This window comes from Phascolarctos cinereus, unplaced genomic scaffold, assembly GCF_003287225.1.
Source record: "Phascolarctos cinereus isolate Bilbo 61053 unplaced genomic scaffold, phaCin_HiC Scaffold_726;HRSCAF=1367, whole genome shotgun sequence".
Lineage (NCBI taxonomy): Eukaryota > Metazoa > Chordata > Mammalia > Diprotodontia > Phascolarctidae > Phascolarctos > Phascolarctos cinereus.
Genome location: NW_027556098.1, coordinates 256,701,084 through 256,717,258, shown reverse-complemented (window position 1 = coordinate 256,717,258; position 16,175 = coordinate 256,701,084).

The following is a 16,175-nucleotide window of genomic DNA, read 5'->3' as shown; positions in this document are numbered from 1 at the left end:
CACTGCCATATCCTTCTGAGTTTAAAATTGTTCTCCCCCTTCCTCCCCACCACCCTTCCCAAGATGGCGCACAATCTGATATAGGTTATACATTTACATTCCTATTAAACATATTTTCACATTAGTGGTGTTGTAAGTAAAAATTAAAACCAATAGGAGGAACCATCAGAAAGAGGAAACAAAACTCAACAGACGAGAAAAAAATAGCAATTCAACTTTCATAGTTCTTTCTTTGGATGTGGATAGCATTTTCCATCATGAGGCCTCTGGAGATGTCTTAGATCCCTGTATTGCTGAGAAGGGTTCAGTTTATCAATATTAGTCATCACACAACGTGGCTGTTCTTGTGTACAACATTCTCTTGGTTCTGCTCATTTCACTCAGCATCAGACCATACAAGTCTTTTCAGGTTTTTCTGAAGTCAGCCTGTTCATCATTTCTTATAGCTCAATAGTATTCCACTACATTCATATACCACAACTTACTCAGCCATTCCCCAATTGATGACCATCCTTTGAATTTCCAATTCTTTGCCACCACAAAAAGGGCTGCTATGAATATTTTTGTACATGTGGGTCCTTTTCCCATTTGTATGATCTCTTTGTGCTATTGCTGGGTCAAAGGATATGCACATTTTTATAGCCCTTTGGGCATAGTTCCAAATTGTTCTCCAAGATGGTTGAATCATTTTACAACTCCACCAACAATGCATTAGTGTTCCAATTTTCCCACATCTTCTCCAACATTTATTATTTTCCTGTTTTGTCATGTTGTAGGCTCACTGTTTTCTGCCCTGATCAGACCATGTTTGGCATATTTGTGTTCAGCTCTAGACACCCCATTTTAGGCAGGACATCTATGAGGGAGAGAATGTCCAGAAGAGGGCAACCAAGATGGTGGAGGGTCTTGAGTTCATTCCATATGAAGATCTGTTGTAGGAACATGGGAGCAACATTTTTGAATATTTGAAGACCTGGTGTATAAGATAGATTTGACATGTTCTCCTTAGATCCATGAGGGCAGAGCTAGAAGATATGGGTGGAAGTTACAAATCAAGGTCTGATGGAAGGAAAAACTTCATTCCATTTGGGACTATCCAAAAATGGAATGAGCTGCCTTGAGAAGAAGTATGTTCCTCTCTCCCCCCCATATATACACACTGGATTTCTCTACTTTTACATTTTTAAAAAATTTAAATTAAATTTTAATTTCTAGTTCCATGTTCTTTCACTCTCTTTACCCCTAACCAAGAAATGTGTTTGCTCTATATCTCCGGATGAATTAACTTTGGCTTTATTTTACTTTGCAGTATAGCGTCGTCATCTGTGTGGATACTATTCTGGTTCCAAAGATTTGCCACCCTTGGTTAATGTCATTTCTTGTCTGAACCTTCAGTAGTAATTTTGGTGCCAAGGGAGAGCACCATAAAACACACTCCAGGTATGTAGCATCAGTGGAAAAAACAGTGGTTCTGGAGTCAGAGGGCCTGGGTTTGAATACGGCTGCTACTCTTCACTATCTGTGTGATCTTAAGCAAGTCACTTAACTTCCATCAGCCTCAGTTTCCTCATCTGTAAAATTAGAGTATTGGATTAGATCACACATGAGGTCCCTTCAAGCTTAACCATTCTATGAAATCAACTTTCAAGGAAAAATTCAGATTGTAGAAGGGAGAGACTTTAGGTAGAAGACACTTTGAACCTTGGGATAGAAGGCTATAGAAAAAGAGATCCCAGGATACTGTGTCTTGTTGAGGACATGAAGACTTCAGCAGGCTCCTGTGAAGAAGAGCAGGGTGGGTCCAGGCCATGGAAGAGATTGGAGGAAGAATATCGTTTGATAGTTTCTAATTAATTCATTCATGACAACTGGGTGAAAAATTCAGTTGCTTCTACCTGCTTTAGGAGTAAAAGTGCTGCCAACATCTTCTCAATTTTGGAGCCTTGGGAAAAAGCCCTAATCACGCCACCCTAGTTATATTTCTACATGCTTCCTTTTCATGTTTCCTTGTGCTTTTTATATTTCTCATTTTTATACAATTATTTAGTTAGCCACTTTCTAATTATTGGTCATTCCTAGTTTCTTGCTAATGCAAACAAAAGAGCTATGAATATTTTTTTACAAAGCTATGAATATCTTTCCTGAGCCAGGTCCTTTAAAATTTTCATGATAGTTTTAGAATAATATCCTAACTAGGGTCAAAGCCTATGGGCTTTAATTTGAGGTCAATCCAATTTTTAAATCAATTTCATGGAAATCAACTGTACTATTTAATTCTGTTAGACATAACTTTGTCCTATAAAAAATTGCTCATTGCCTGTCTGAAGTACTAATATCATCCCTTTAATTTTCTTCCTAGGAGATCAATGAATTGAACTTTATAAAGTTCTTTGAGATCCACAGTTAAAGAAAATTGAACAAACATTAATTTTTTTTTGGTTTGGTAGAAATATAAACCACTTTTCAAAACCTTAGGAGAGCTGGTAGTGATTCTAGAAAGTGTGCTGTTGCTAGAGGAATTTGCAAGGAAAACCTTTCCATTGGCATATAGCTTTCTCTCACTTAATCCAGTTGTGTCCAACTCTCGGTGACCCCATTTGGGGTTTTCTTGGCAAAGATACTGGAATGGTTTGCCATTTCCTTTTCCATCTCATTTTACAGATGAAGAAATCAAGGCAAACAGTGTTAAGTGACTTGCACAGGGTCACACAACTAGTAAGTGTCTGAGGCCATTTTTGAACTCGCAAAGATGAATCTTCCTGACTGAAAAACAACTAAACAACAACACTAATTCAGAGGGCCTTGAGGGAACATCTTCCTAGACTTCCTTTCTCTTTGGGAAGGAATTTTCTCACTCCAGCTTCCCTGTGCCAGGATAGAATATTATACCTTATCAAAGCACACAACTCTTTTTCTGGGTACTAAGCAATTGGAAGACTGCCTTTTCTGAATTTGGTAAGACAAATCTCCAACACGTTGACTTTAAATTAAACCAGAGCCTTGCTCTCCAGTTCATTCCCCCAGATTACCAAGATCAGTCCCTCGAACAATGATGAAAACAGCAGTTAGAGCTGCCTGCTCATCATGTATAACCTGGAATCTGGCTTAATCCTTCTCTTCCCATTAGGCAACATCTGGATTATATTTTCTCAGAAACGAATCTAGGTTCAGCAGCTCAGTGTAGATCTCGGAAAAATCCTGAAGGAGTTCAAAAGGAAGTAGTTTGTTTCTCAGCACCTATTATCCATCCTCTACTGAGGGAATATTGAATATTTAAGCACATCTGAAATAGTATTGCAGAGGCTAGGAGTTCTTTGAAAACACATTCAGCTCTCTTTTTCCTGTGGTTTCAACACTCAGTAGTGTGTCCACTGCAGTCAGTCTCTGTGGCCAGACCTTTCCAAGTGGAGTGAGAAATATTGGCTTCGTTACACCTCATAAATATAATCACTCATTGGCCCCAGCATATTGATGTTACCATTTATTCAGATTGTGCTTAAATTATCCGTTTGGCTTGACTAAGACCATAAATGTAAATTGCCTAAATCTGAAACTGAAGGGGCCCGTGGGTTTTGGATGCAGAGTCAAGGTCAGAACACCTCTATGAAAAATGCCAGGTGTGTGAGAAGGATTCCCAGGTGGCACAGGTCAGTTGCTGCTCTCTGCCCCCCATTTTGGAAGGAGTGGGGGGTGGAGTGGGGAGTGAGAGAAGACTTTATTTTCAAGTAAACTATAAGTGTAAATACTCAGGGAATATGCTAACCCCATTCCACATTACCTGAACCCAGGACTCCAGTGGAATATATGACCTGTGCTTCCCAGAAAGGGGAGGGAACAGGTGGGATGAAATGTGATTCCTTTTCTCTGGGCTCCCAATGGAACTGGGGTGTAAGAAGGACCGAAAGACACAAGCTGAAGAAATCTAGGATCATCTTATTTATCTTTATCTCTCCCTCTTGTCCAACTGAAAGACCCCCCACATGTCTCTAAGACTTTAAGTGGTAGAGCAGACATATAGAAAGAAAGATGGATGTCTGGGAAAGCTGGGTTGCCTCTCTAGAGACTTTTCTTGTGTGACATCAGTGCTTCTTCTTTGTTTTGAGTTGAGATCTCATCTTACTCCCAGCAAGGAAATCATTCGCTCTTGTGGATTTTCTGCTATATTCTGATCTTTAGACTCCAATTTCTTTTGCTCTTTTGCTTGGATAAATAAGTTTACTAGTTATTCATTATTTCGAGATGGTCTCTTGTATAACTAGAATTTTGTGGGAGGGAGTTAATCTGGCTAATGTAAACTAAGGGCTAATGATCAGGTGAGCAGCTCTTGTGGACCAGACTTACACCCCAAGACCAGCAATTTATAATGGAAGCAAATAAATACAATTCTAGTCCAGTGTTCCCCTTGGAGGCTGGAGAAAAGCATGTTCAGTTATCGGCATTCTTGGAAGTGGCTGCTCCTTCCCTTCTCCCCACCACAACCCCTATCCCACTATCATGGTGCAGGCTCTTTCCCAGGCTCTCTTCCTTTCCTTAGAAGTAGATGATACCTCAGGTCAGATCTATCTAAGCCCCTCAAGAGCTACATCTATTTATTTAGACAAACCATGTGGAATACATATCTTATATGAGTACACATACATCTTACACTTAAAAAATGGGGGTATTGGCTGGAATGGTTTGGAATCATTTGATGGCGAAAAGGGGGAGAAAGAGAGTGGGCTGGAATACCTTTGGGAAATTACAAAGTTATTTGAAGAATTCCAGGCTTCTCCCTGAAACAAAGACCTGGTAGACAGCCAACATGTTCTGCTGGTCTCCTCAAGCAGTCAGGGAGAAAGGCCTTTCATCCATTGGGTAAATTCCCTGTGGTGAATTATGGGAAGCTGTGAATAAGAGTTGTACAGAATGGGTAGGAATGGATGAGTTGTGATCTGCATTGTTGGAGAGAATACCCACATTGATGAGATCATGCATCCATTAGAGTATTGGTGTATCTCTTACATTAATGATCAACAATAGGAGAGGCAGTGTCACACAGGGGTTAGAAAGCTTACTTTGCAATCAATAAGACCTGGATTTAAGTTCCATCCTTCACGCATACTGAATGTGTGAGCAAGTAACTTAACCTTTCAGTGTCACAGACAACTCTATAAGACTCTTAATTTGCAGAACAGATGCTCACCTTTTTTGGTAGAGGGAGTTTCCTTATTGGGAAATCACAAATCCTGACCCCCAAAAAGCAATAATGTTGTCCGTTTAAAAACAAACAAATAACCCACATCATTTAGGAAGTTTGGTCATCATATACAGAACTGAAATTGAATCTATTCACAATATCCATTCAAGAATGTTAAAATGTTCTATATTGTTTGTCTATGGGTAGGAAGATTGAAAGAGTACTAGAAAGGAATCTCAAGAGGTCAACTAGTCCAGACCTCTGCCTCCAGGAATTAATACACTTAAACTATCCAAGACTGGGATTACCTGGACTGTTTTTAAAGGACTCTGGGGATGGGGATTTCATGACCTCTCTCAGTAACCTGTTTTAGTGCTTAATCATCCACAACATTCAGAAATTCTTCCTCATGTTGAGCATAAGTCTCTTTGGCTGCAATTTAAACCCATTTCTTCCATATCTGTCCTCTATGGAGCTGGACAGCAACTGTCTAGTGTCCTCCTTAAAATAACCCTTTAAGGAGTTGAAGTCGATTATTAAAGTATCTGATACTTCCCTCTGCAGACTAAGTATTCTAACACCTTAATTTTCTCTTCAATGGATCTTTTTCTATTCCTCTATTATTGTTATTGTTTTTGTTCCCCCCCCCAGTCTCATGTTACAGAAATGAGATGTTTGTAATCAAAATTAAAAAAAAAATATCACCACCTTACAAAACTAAACTCCTACATACATGAAAGTCATTGGGTGACTGAAGCTGGCATTCAACATGCCAATGAGTTATTTCTATAATTTGTTTTGGAAAGATGCCCAAGTTATCTGCCTGGAATTATGAGCCAGGATAATCATTAACCTAGAAGAAGAGAATAGGAAAATGATATTAATTGACTTCCTTTGATAACAGAGAGATCTGACAACACACTGCTAGACATTTTTCCTTACTTTATGAAGAAATGGGTGGGGAAAAAGCACATTGATGAAACAAGTTGTCACTCTGATTTAAATTACACTTCTTTAGATTTCATAACCCTTCAAGCCTACTTTGAAGTTAAAAGAAAAACTTTTTTTTCTCATCAAGTAATAAAGGTAACATATACCAAAACACTACAAATAGTTATGTTGTGAAGGGTGAAAATTAATTTGAAAGTTGTAATATATCTTAACTTCTGTAAATCAACATAATTATTTGAAAGACTTAAAAAGTCTTCAGGTACTACTGTGGCACTAAGGTTTCTGGAGGAATGGTTTGGTGTATAATTTAATTTCAAGTTCAATGTTTTCATTTTAATAAATGCTACATGATGCATAGAATTCCCTCTTTTTCTTTCAATGGAGAGATTTCTAGATGACTCAGAGAAATAGTAAATATAATGATAATGATAGCTAGCACTTATGTAGCACTTTTAAATTTGCAAAATGATTTACAAATATTATCTTGTTTTATCCTCTCAACAACCTGGGGAACTAGGTGCCCATTTTGCAGATGAGGAAACTGAGACTGGGAGAGGTTAAGTGTCTTGCCCACAGTCACATAGCTAGAAAGTATCTGACACCAGTTTTGAACTTAGGTCTTCCTGACTTAGATTCCTTAAGAGTCTGCCCAATATGTGATGGATGTTCTAATAAACCTTGTCTCTGGCTGAAAGAAGGCTTGAGTTGAATTTATTCAGGCAGGACCCATGGGTGGTGATTTTGGAGGTCCCAGCACCCCTAAACCCCTAAACATCAATATCAGGATGACCTGAGTTCAAATCCAGCCTCAGATGTTTACTAGCATGTGACCATGGGCAAGTCACTTAACCCTGATCACTTCATTTTCTTCATCTGTAAAATGAACTGGAGAAGGGAATAGCAAACCACTCCAGTATCTTTGCCAAGAAAACCCCAGATGGGATTGTGAGATGTCAGAGATGATTAAACAACAAACAACAGACCTTGAATGCAATTCTTCTCATCTTTTACAATTCTTGTCTTTGTTCAAGACTCAACTCAGGTACCTGCTTTCCAAGAAGTTTTCTCTTATTCCCCAGGCATTAGTGTTCTCTCTCTGGGTCTCTATCTCTGTCTGTCTGTCTGTCTCTCTCTAAATATTCCTTTTAAGGTATTTAGGGATAATGGATTCCTAAAGCAGAATGTAACCTCCCTGACCTCAAGGAGGTTTTTAGCCCTAGCAAAGTGCTTTCCAATGAGACCGGACAGGTGATTTTGTCAATATTAGAAGCTCTCAGATGAGAAAACTCCCTCTACCAATGCAGATACATATCTGCTCTTAAACTTTTATTTGTAGAAAGTTACCTAGGGCACTGAGATATTAGGTGACTTGCCCAAGGTCACACAGCCTATATTATGTCATGGGCAGAACTTGAACTCAAGACTTCCTGATTCTGAAGCTGACTTTCCATTCACTTGTCTCCTCTGTCATTCCCACTCTCTCACTTATTTTTAATATTTGGTTGCTTCCCCACTGCCTACAAACATACCCATGTTTCTCCTATCCTCAAAAAATCCTTACTTGAACCATCGATCCTGCTCTAGTTCCATATCTCTCCTACCTTTTATTTCTTGAGAAGGAATTCCTTCTAGATTCCTTCTTCTTTTCCCATCACTCTTCTGAAGTCTATAGCCTGGCTTTCGACCTCATCATTCAACCAAACTACCGTCTCCCAAATTACCAGTGATCTCTTAATTGATAAATCAAATGGCCTTTTCTCAGTTCTCTCTGTTCTTGACCTCTCTGTAGTCTTTGACACTGTTGATCACGCTCATCTCTTTGATAATCTCATCTCTGATGCTTTTGTGACACTACTCCCTCCTGGCTTTTCTTCTATCTATCTGACTCTATCTATCTCCTCTATCTCCTTTGCTGGATCCTCCCATGCTAACCATGGGTTTCCTGGGCTTTGTCCTAGGCCATCTTCTCTTTTCCCTTTATACTATTTCACCCAGTTATCTTATCAGCTCTTGTGGTTTCAGTTATCATCTCTATACAGATCACTTTCAGATCTACTTGGCCAGCTCTACCCTCTCTTCTGATTTCCAACCTCTGCATTTCCTACATCTTAAACTGGAAAGTCTTGTAGACAGATTAAACTCAACATGTCCAAAATCAAGCTCATTATCTTTATACCGCCTTCCCTCTTCCTCCTGCCCCATCCATCCCTCTTTCTAACTTCCCTTTTACCACCATCCTCCCAGGTTTGCAGTCTAGGTATCATCCTCACTTTTTCCCCATGACCCCTCATATCCAATCTGTTACTAAGATCTGTCGATTTTTACCTTTGTAACATCTCTTGTTTACACCCCTTTCTCTCCTCTGATACTGCCACCAACCTGGTATAGACCCTCATTACCTCATGCCTGGATTATTGTAGTAACCTGTTGGTGGGTCAGCCTGCCTCCAGTCTCTCTCCACTCCAGGCTATCTTCCACTCAGCTGTCAAAGTGATCTTCCTAAAGCGAAGGTCTGACCATGTCACCTTTTACTTAATAAGCTCTAGTGGTTTGCTGTCGTCTCTAGGATCAAATATAAACCCCTCTGTCTGGGGTGTAAAGCCCTTTGTTATCGCTCCCCCATCCCCTTTTCCATTTTCTTACACCTCACTGTCTCCTTCCCTCAATGTGCTCTGTGATCTGGTAACTCTGTTCTCTTTGCTGTGCTTCACACAATAAACTCACACTTCCTTCCTTGTGAAGTTGCATCAGCTGTCCACCATGCCTAAGTTGCTCATCCTCCTCATCTTCACCTCCTGCCTTCCCTGACTTCCTTCAAGTTCCTGCTAAAATCCTACCTTCTACAGGAAGCCTTTCCCCATCCCCCTTATCCTAGCGCCTTTCCTCAGTGAATACCTTCTGATTTAGGCAGTATATATTTTGTTTGCACATAGTTATTTCTGTGTTGACTCCCTATTATGCTATGAGCTTCTTGAAAGCAGTAATTGTGTTTTGTTTTTCTTTGAATCCTTATTGACTACTGCATGGTAGATACTTAGCAAATGTTTGTCAACTAGCTTCATCATTCTGTCCCTATATTATGAACATGTGCTCTATTTTCCGACTATATCTCCATAACTGTATCTCCAACAGGTTGCACCAATGAATCAGTCACTACTTGACCACAGTTCATCTAAAAAAGACTTGGGGTTTTTAGTGGGCTGGAAACTTGATACAAGCCAACATTGTGAAAGCAATGCCAAAATGGTGTTAAGATTACTTGAGATCAGGATTTCTGAACTAAAGGGGAGTGAAGTCAATCTGCTGATCATGTTAAGTCTGACATCAATATGATAGGTTTCCAGGAGAAGGGGGCTACCAGTCTGTCTAAGGAGGGACAGACAAGTCCAGGTCAGAAATGGAGCAGGTCAAAGCTTCTCTTTTGATCAGCAGTGGGGTCAGGGCCTCTGTTAGGTGGCACAGTGGATAAAGCTCTGGGCCTGGAGTTAGGAAGACCTGAATTCAAATTTAGCCTCAGTCTCTTACTAGCTGTGTGACCTATGGCAAGTTACCTAACCTCTATCTGCCTCATTTTCCTCAACTGTAAAATGGGTACAATAATAGCACCTCTCACGCTAGCTGTGAGGGTGAAATAAGAATATACATGTAAAATGCTAACCACAGTACCTGGTACATAGTAGGAACAACTTAATAAATGTTTGTTTTCTTCTTTCCAACTTGACATCTACAGCATGGGTGAGAAAGGGAGACTCATTTTCCAAAGGGCAGAAAAAAAAAAGAAATGGCAGGCAAAAGAAGCAACCCATTGAGACAAGCATGTTGTCTAAATTGGGAGGGCGATAGTCACGCTGTGCTTTGCCATGTTGAGACCACTTTGGGAGTATTGTGTTCATTCTGCTCATCAAATTTTCAGAAGCTTCCTAGTACACACTGACATTCTGGAGAGTAGTCAGAAGATAGCCATTAGACTGATGAGTCTCTGCGTCTCCAAATAGCCACCGTGCTAAATGAGGACCGGTTTCAGGACCTGGGTACACTTGGAGAAGAGAAGGCTTAGCAAGGATAAGTATTCGAAGATCCATCGGGTGGGAGACGGGTTATACTTGTTATACTTGGCTTCAGAGGGCCTATCTAGGAGCAAAGGGTAGAAGATGTAAGGAGGCCTATTTCAGCCTGAAATAAAGGGAAAAAGACGTCCCGCTAACAAGGGATAATTAAAATTGAAAAGGTTATTTCAGGGGGTCATGGGCTGCCTCTGGTTAGGGGAATCAGAGGGCGGGGTCAGATGCTTACTAACTGTGTAACCTCAGGCAAGTTACTTAGTCTACCTGGGCCTCAGTTTCCTCATCTGTAAAATGGGGGATGATTGTTGGCTACACGGTCTCTGAGGTCTTTTCATCTACAGACCTATGATCCTATGAATTTTTGCTTATGCATGGACTGGATGGCTGTGGGGTCTCTTTCAACTTGAAGATTCTGTGATCCACATTCTCAAATTTGGAGTTTCAGAAACAAGTTACATTCTCTTTATACTCCCTGACCACTTTAAATATCCCTACTCCAGTCCATAGGTATAACTACTTGAGTAAAGCAGGAACATTTAAAGCAAAGGCCCTACTAGGTACTTACCCATGACATTTATAGGTGGGATTAGTATGATTTTTATTTTAAAATGAGGGGAGTAACAGAGTGTAAAATCTGGCCAGCCTTATATCCAACACTAGCTAGCACTGCTTTGACACTGGCGGGGCCTGGCTACATTTCAGGGCTTCCTGATGATCAGGGTGTCAGGTTTATAATACCCATATTGTTATTTACTTGGCTTGAATGTGGGTCTGGGTGAGGAGGTGAAGGGCTGGGACAATGTCCTGGGGAGGGGGCGTGAGTCATAGAAGGAAACATATTTTGACCAACTGGAATGATATCTGGTAATGAAAAGGAAATTGTGAGTGTAAACATTTATAACCTCATCAAGTGATTTATGTATATGTGATATGCAACAGAGCGTGATTTTTGTGTTGTATTCAATCAGAGAGAATAAGGGTCATATTATCGTTGCTGTTAGTTTCCAGAGTCACAGAATTCCAGTTCACATACCCCACTCGATTCTCTGTACAGATGAGGAAAATGAGGTACAGGAAAGTCACACAAATGGAAGAAGAGACAAGGTTTGACCCCTTCTTTGTATTCCACCATAATTATGGTTCATGCCATAATTACAGGATTTAAAAAGGGACACTCATGAGTAACTAGGGTAGTCTTTTTTTTTTTTGTCAATTAGGGTTAAGTGACTTGCCCGGGGTCACACAGCTAGTAAGTGTTAAGTGTTTGGTCTGAGGACAGATTTGAACTCAGGTCCTCCTGACTTCAGGGCTGGTGCTCTACCCACTTCACTACCTAGCTGCCACGTAGGGTAGTCTTGAAAGGCATAGATATATGTGCTATCACTATCTGGTGGGTCCTAACAACCTAGAATGGCTTCGAGGATGGTCATAGTAATGGGTTCTCTCTGCCGACACATATTTCTGTTAAGTTCAGATTGGCCACATGATGGCGATCAATTTTTCAACCAAACCAGCTTATAAAGATCAATTAAGTGCTTCAGTGTAGTAGCACACAAGGACTAAATCATAGATTCTTGAAACTTTGACGTACAAGTAACATGTATGTGTTATTCTTCCCGTGGCCTTCCCATATGGGTCCCAAACAACACCATGTACTCTGGCCTTGTGTTTAGAGATGGGGATGCAAGCCTCCCATAGGTAGAGGGAAATCACCACCAATACTACCATTATTGATTGAAGGGTTTTTTTCCTATCTGTGTAAACACCTCCCAGGGAATTCCAAAAGCCTGGGGAGGGATCACAAATTGTTTATGTTCAGACTTTTCCATACTAAAAGTTGTTGCTCTAAAAGGGCCTCCTGGGAGATTCTCAGTTTTAGAAGAGGAAGGAAGTGATGGCAACAATTCCAAGAATTACAAGGTAAATAGCCCTACGGTAGGGAGGTCATTTCTGGGAATATCTATCACCACCCTTCAGGAGAAGGCAATCCAGGACCATATGCTTTGGTCCTTTGCCCTCCCAAAGTCCAATACACATCAGACCATTTGATATTAAGTATGGAGATATCCTGACACTGTTCAGTGTACATCACAAGAAGGATGTGATATCAACAGCAGATACAAATGTCATGGTCATATGGCTTTCATTTGGCAAATGTTAATTTCAATTCAAGCTTCAGGCCTTGTTGAGGCTGTTCAGAATTCTCAAGAAGATGGATCTTTAGAGAAATTAAGTTGTTGGTTTAAATTTTTTCATACTATGTGGGTGGTGAAAAAAAAGAAAACATGAATTGTGTAGGGATAAAAGAATAAAGCCTTTAGTAAGCACTTACTGTATGCAAAGCACCATGCTAAGTGCTAGGGATAAAAATAGAAAAGTAATGGGGCAAGCAATGGATTGATAGGGAAAAGCTCAGATGTCTTAAATTTTATAATCAAAATCTAAGTTACTTCACAAAATCAAGTAACAAGTATTTACTGAGATTTTGGGGGGATCATATATTTAGAATTGGAATGGACCTTAGACATTATCCAGTCCACTTTATTTCTGCAGCCCTGCTTTGTCTCAACTTTGAGGAAACTGAGGGAACCTGTATTCCCTCAGGCAGCTAAGTGGCACAGTGGATAGAATTGGGCCTGGCATCAGGAAGACCTGAGTTCAAATCCAGCCTCCAACATTTCCTAGCTGTGTGACTCTGGGCAAGGCACTTAACCCTGTTTACCTCAGTTGCCTCATCTGTAAAATAAGCTGGAGAAGGAAATGGCAAGCTACTCCAGTATCTTCACCAAGAAAACCTTAAATGAGGTCGGGAATAGTTGGACACAACTGAACAACAGAAATATAAGTGATAGTCCCTGCCCTTGAGGGCTTTATAATCGTATTGGGCTGACCCAGCTGGTCAGACCATATCTGGAGCGTTATACAGTTTGGGACTTGACTGAGTCAAATAACACTTATTAATTATGGACTATGTGTCAGTTAATGTGTTATGCTCTGGGGAGTCAAAGTAAAGTAAAACCCAGGCCCTGCTCTCAAAGAGCTCACTCACTGTCTGATAGCATGCAAATAACTGCATACAGATAAGATAGAGGATAAACTGGAGGGAAGGCAATAGCATGAAAGGGGATTGGCAAAGCCTTCTCCTAGAAGGCGGAACTTTAGCAGAGATTTGAAGGAAGCCAGGAAGTGGAGATGATGAGAGAGAACTTTCCAGGCTTGGGAGACAGGCAGTGAAAATGTTAGGAATGCCACATTTTAGAAAGGACATGGATAATGAAGGAGTATGAAGTGGACAACCAGGCTGGTAAGATAATTGGAAACCATGACAAAAAGAAATGGGAATATTTAGCCTGGAGAAGAGAAGACTGAGGAGAACATAGTTAACTGTGTTCAAGCTGAAAGGAGAGATGAGAGGCAGAACTAGGAGCCATGGGTAAATAGTAGAGGTTTTGTCTTGTTATAAGGAAAAATCTCCCAACAAATCAGAATTATGTTGAAGCAATATGTGCTTCCTTGGAAGGTGAGTAGTGGTTTCTCTTCAGCTGGATGTTCTCAAGCGGATGTAGCCCAGCCTCTCAGCAGTTATGGCAGAGAGAATTCTTGTTAGGTTGTGGGTTGCACTAGACCAGGGGTGGGGAACCTTTGGCCTCCAGGCCACATCTGGCCCTCTAGGTCCTCAAGTACGGCCCTTTGACTGAATCCAAACTCCACAGAACAGATCCCCTTAATAAAAGGATTTGTTCTTCAAAACTTGGACTCAGTCAAAAGGCCAAATCCTTTCTCTCTCTGAGATTTTCTAATATCCTTCTAGTGGCAGGCAGTGACAGCTTTCAACTGTATATCTCCAGTAAGGAAATATATAATCAATAGAGATCAAAATCAATATAGTAAAGCTTCAGCAAGAGAGGCAGAGTGGTGCATACGCTTTGAGTCTGGAAGACCTGAGTTCAAATTCTACCTGTGACACATAACTTTGTGACCCTAAGCAAGTCACTTAACCTCTGTGTCCCCAGAGAACTCTCTAAGACTGCAAATTGTAGAACAGTTGTTGCTTCTCTGCTTAAGTAGGAGGAATGTCCTGTCCAAACAATTGAACAAAAAGCTTCAGTAAAACTATAGGAGTGTGTGTGTGTGTGTGTTTGAAAGTATACATACAAATTCCATAAAGTTAAGGTTAGATCAAAGAAGCTGAATTTGAAAATGAAGGATGTAGGAGTAAATTACTTTCCTGGAAGTTAGAGGATTAACTTCATTACAGGAACAAGAAATGAGGGAGAAAATTGAAAAAACTCAAAAGAAACTAGAAAGATTTTTTTGAATTTTTATAACCAGTTTTATTCAGATGAGGTTTGGGCACCGCAAGACAAAATCAAAAGAAATGTAAATTAACACATTTGTTTGGGTTTGAAGTTTCATGTGGCACTGAAAACATTTTAACTTAAAAGAAGTCTTCCTTGTAAACAAAATGTAAATTTGCAATAACCAGCTTATTTTTAAAGGAGAAAAAAAATGAATGAACTGTGAGGAAATCTGCTCTCTAACACACTAATGTCTGGTTTGGAGATGACAAGTACCATCTTAAATGTGCAGACATACCACAGTCCCCAAAAACTTTCTGAAAACTGGATGAAATAAAATTACTGCCATCTGATCTGTAAAAACATCCATTTAGCAAGTTCACAAGCAATTGTTTCATTATTTATGTGTTTCTCTACCCCTACTACTGAGGATCTGTTAGGCATTATTTTTTTTTTTAATTTCAGTAGTATTTTATAAATTATAGTCAGGCACCAGAGACCGTTTGGTACTGTGGATAGAGGGCCAGAGGCATTTGAGACAGGAAGACCTTGGTTCAGATCCTGCTTTTGACACTATGTGACCTTAGGTAGTCACTTAACATCTTAGTAGAAATCTCCTACATAGATAGAGAAAGACAGAGTATTGTAGTGGAAAGAATGAATAAAGTGCTATACCTGGAGTTGGAGAAATCTGAGTTCAAATTCTGCCTCAGACACTTGCTAGCTGTGTGACCCTGGGCCAGTTCCTTAACCTCTGTCTGCCTCAGTTTCCTCAACTGGAAAATAATAATAATAATAACACCACCACCTACCTCCCAGGATTGTTGTGAGGATCAAATGAGACAATACTTGCAATCTGCTTAGCATACTGCCTGGCACATAGTAGGTGCTTAAGAAATGCTTGTTTCCTTCCTTTTTGGGTCTCCCATTAGAATGTAAGCTCTTGAGAGCAGGGATTGTTGTATTCCTTGTTTTTTTTCATCCCTAGCTCCTAGCAAGATACCCAGCACTTAGTAAAGGTTTAATAAATGCTTATTAATTGATTGATTGACCTGGGGTGCCATCTAGTCCAACCCAAACTTTTACAAGAATTCTTCTCCACCACAGCTGAAAAGTGGTCATCCTGACCTTACTTGAAGACATCCAGTAAGGGGAATCCACTACCTTCTGAGCTATTCCATTGACCTTTGGATGGCTCCAATTGTTGGAAAGAATTACAACAATCCTAAATCTGCCTCTTGTCAACTTCTCTCCATACCTCCTAGTTCTTCCTTCCAGGAGACTAATTGCTGTCTACATAATGGCCCAGAAAATACTTGAAGATAGCTATCATGTCTAAATGCTAAGTGCTTCTTAAATCATCTCCCTGCCCTCTCCCCTTAGTCCTCTCCCCAGTCATTTCTTCTCTCAGTTGCTTAGTTGCTTTTCAGTCATGTCTGATTCTTGGTGATCTCATTTGGGGTTTTCTTGGCAAAGATAATGCAGTAGCTTGCCATTTTCTTCTCCAGCTCATTTTGCAGATGAGGAAATTGAGGCAAACAGGGTTACGTGACTTGTCCAGGGTCACACAGTAAATGTCTGAAGCTGGATTTGAATTCAGGAAAAGTATTCCTGACTCCAGGCCCAGCACTCTATCCCTTGCATTTACAATTTCTTTAATATATCCTCATAACATTCAGTTATGAT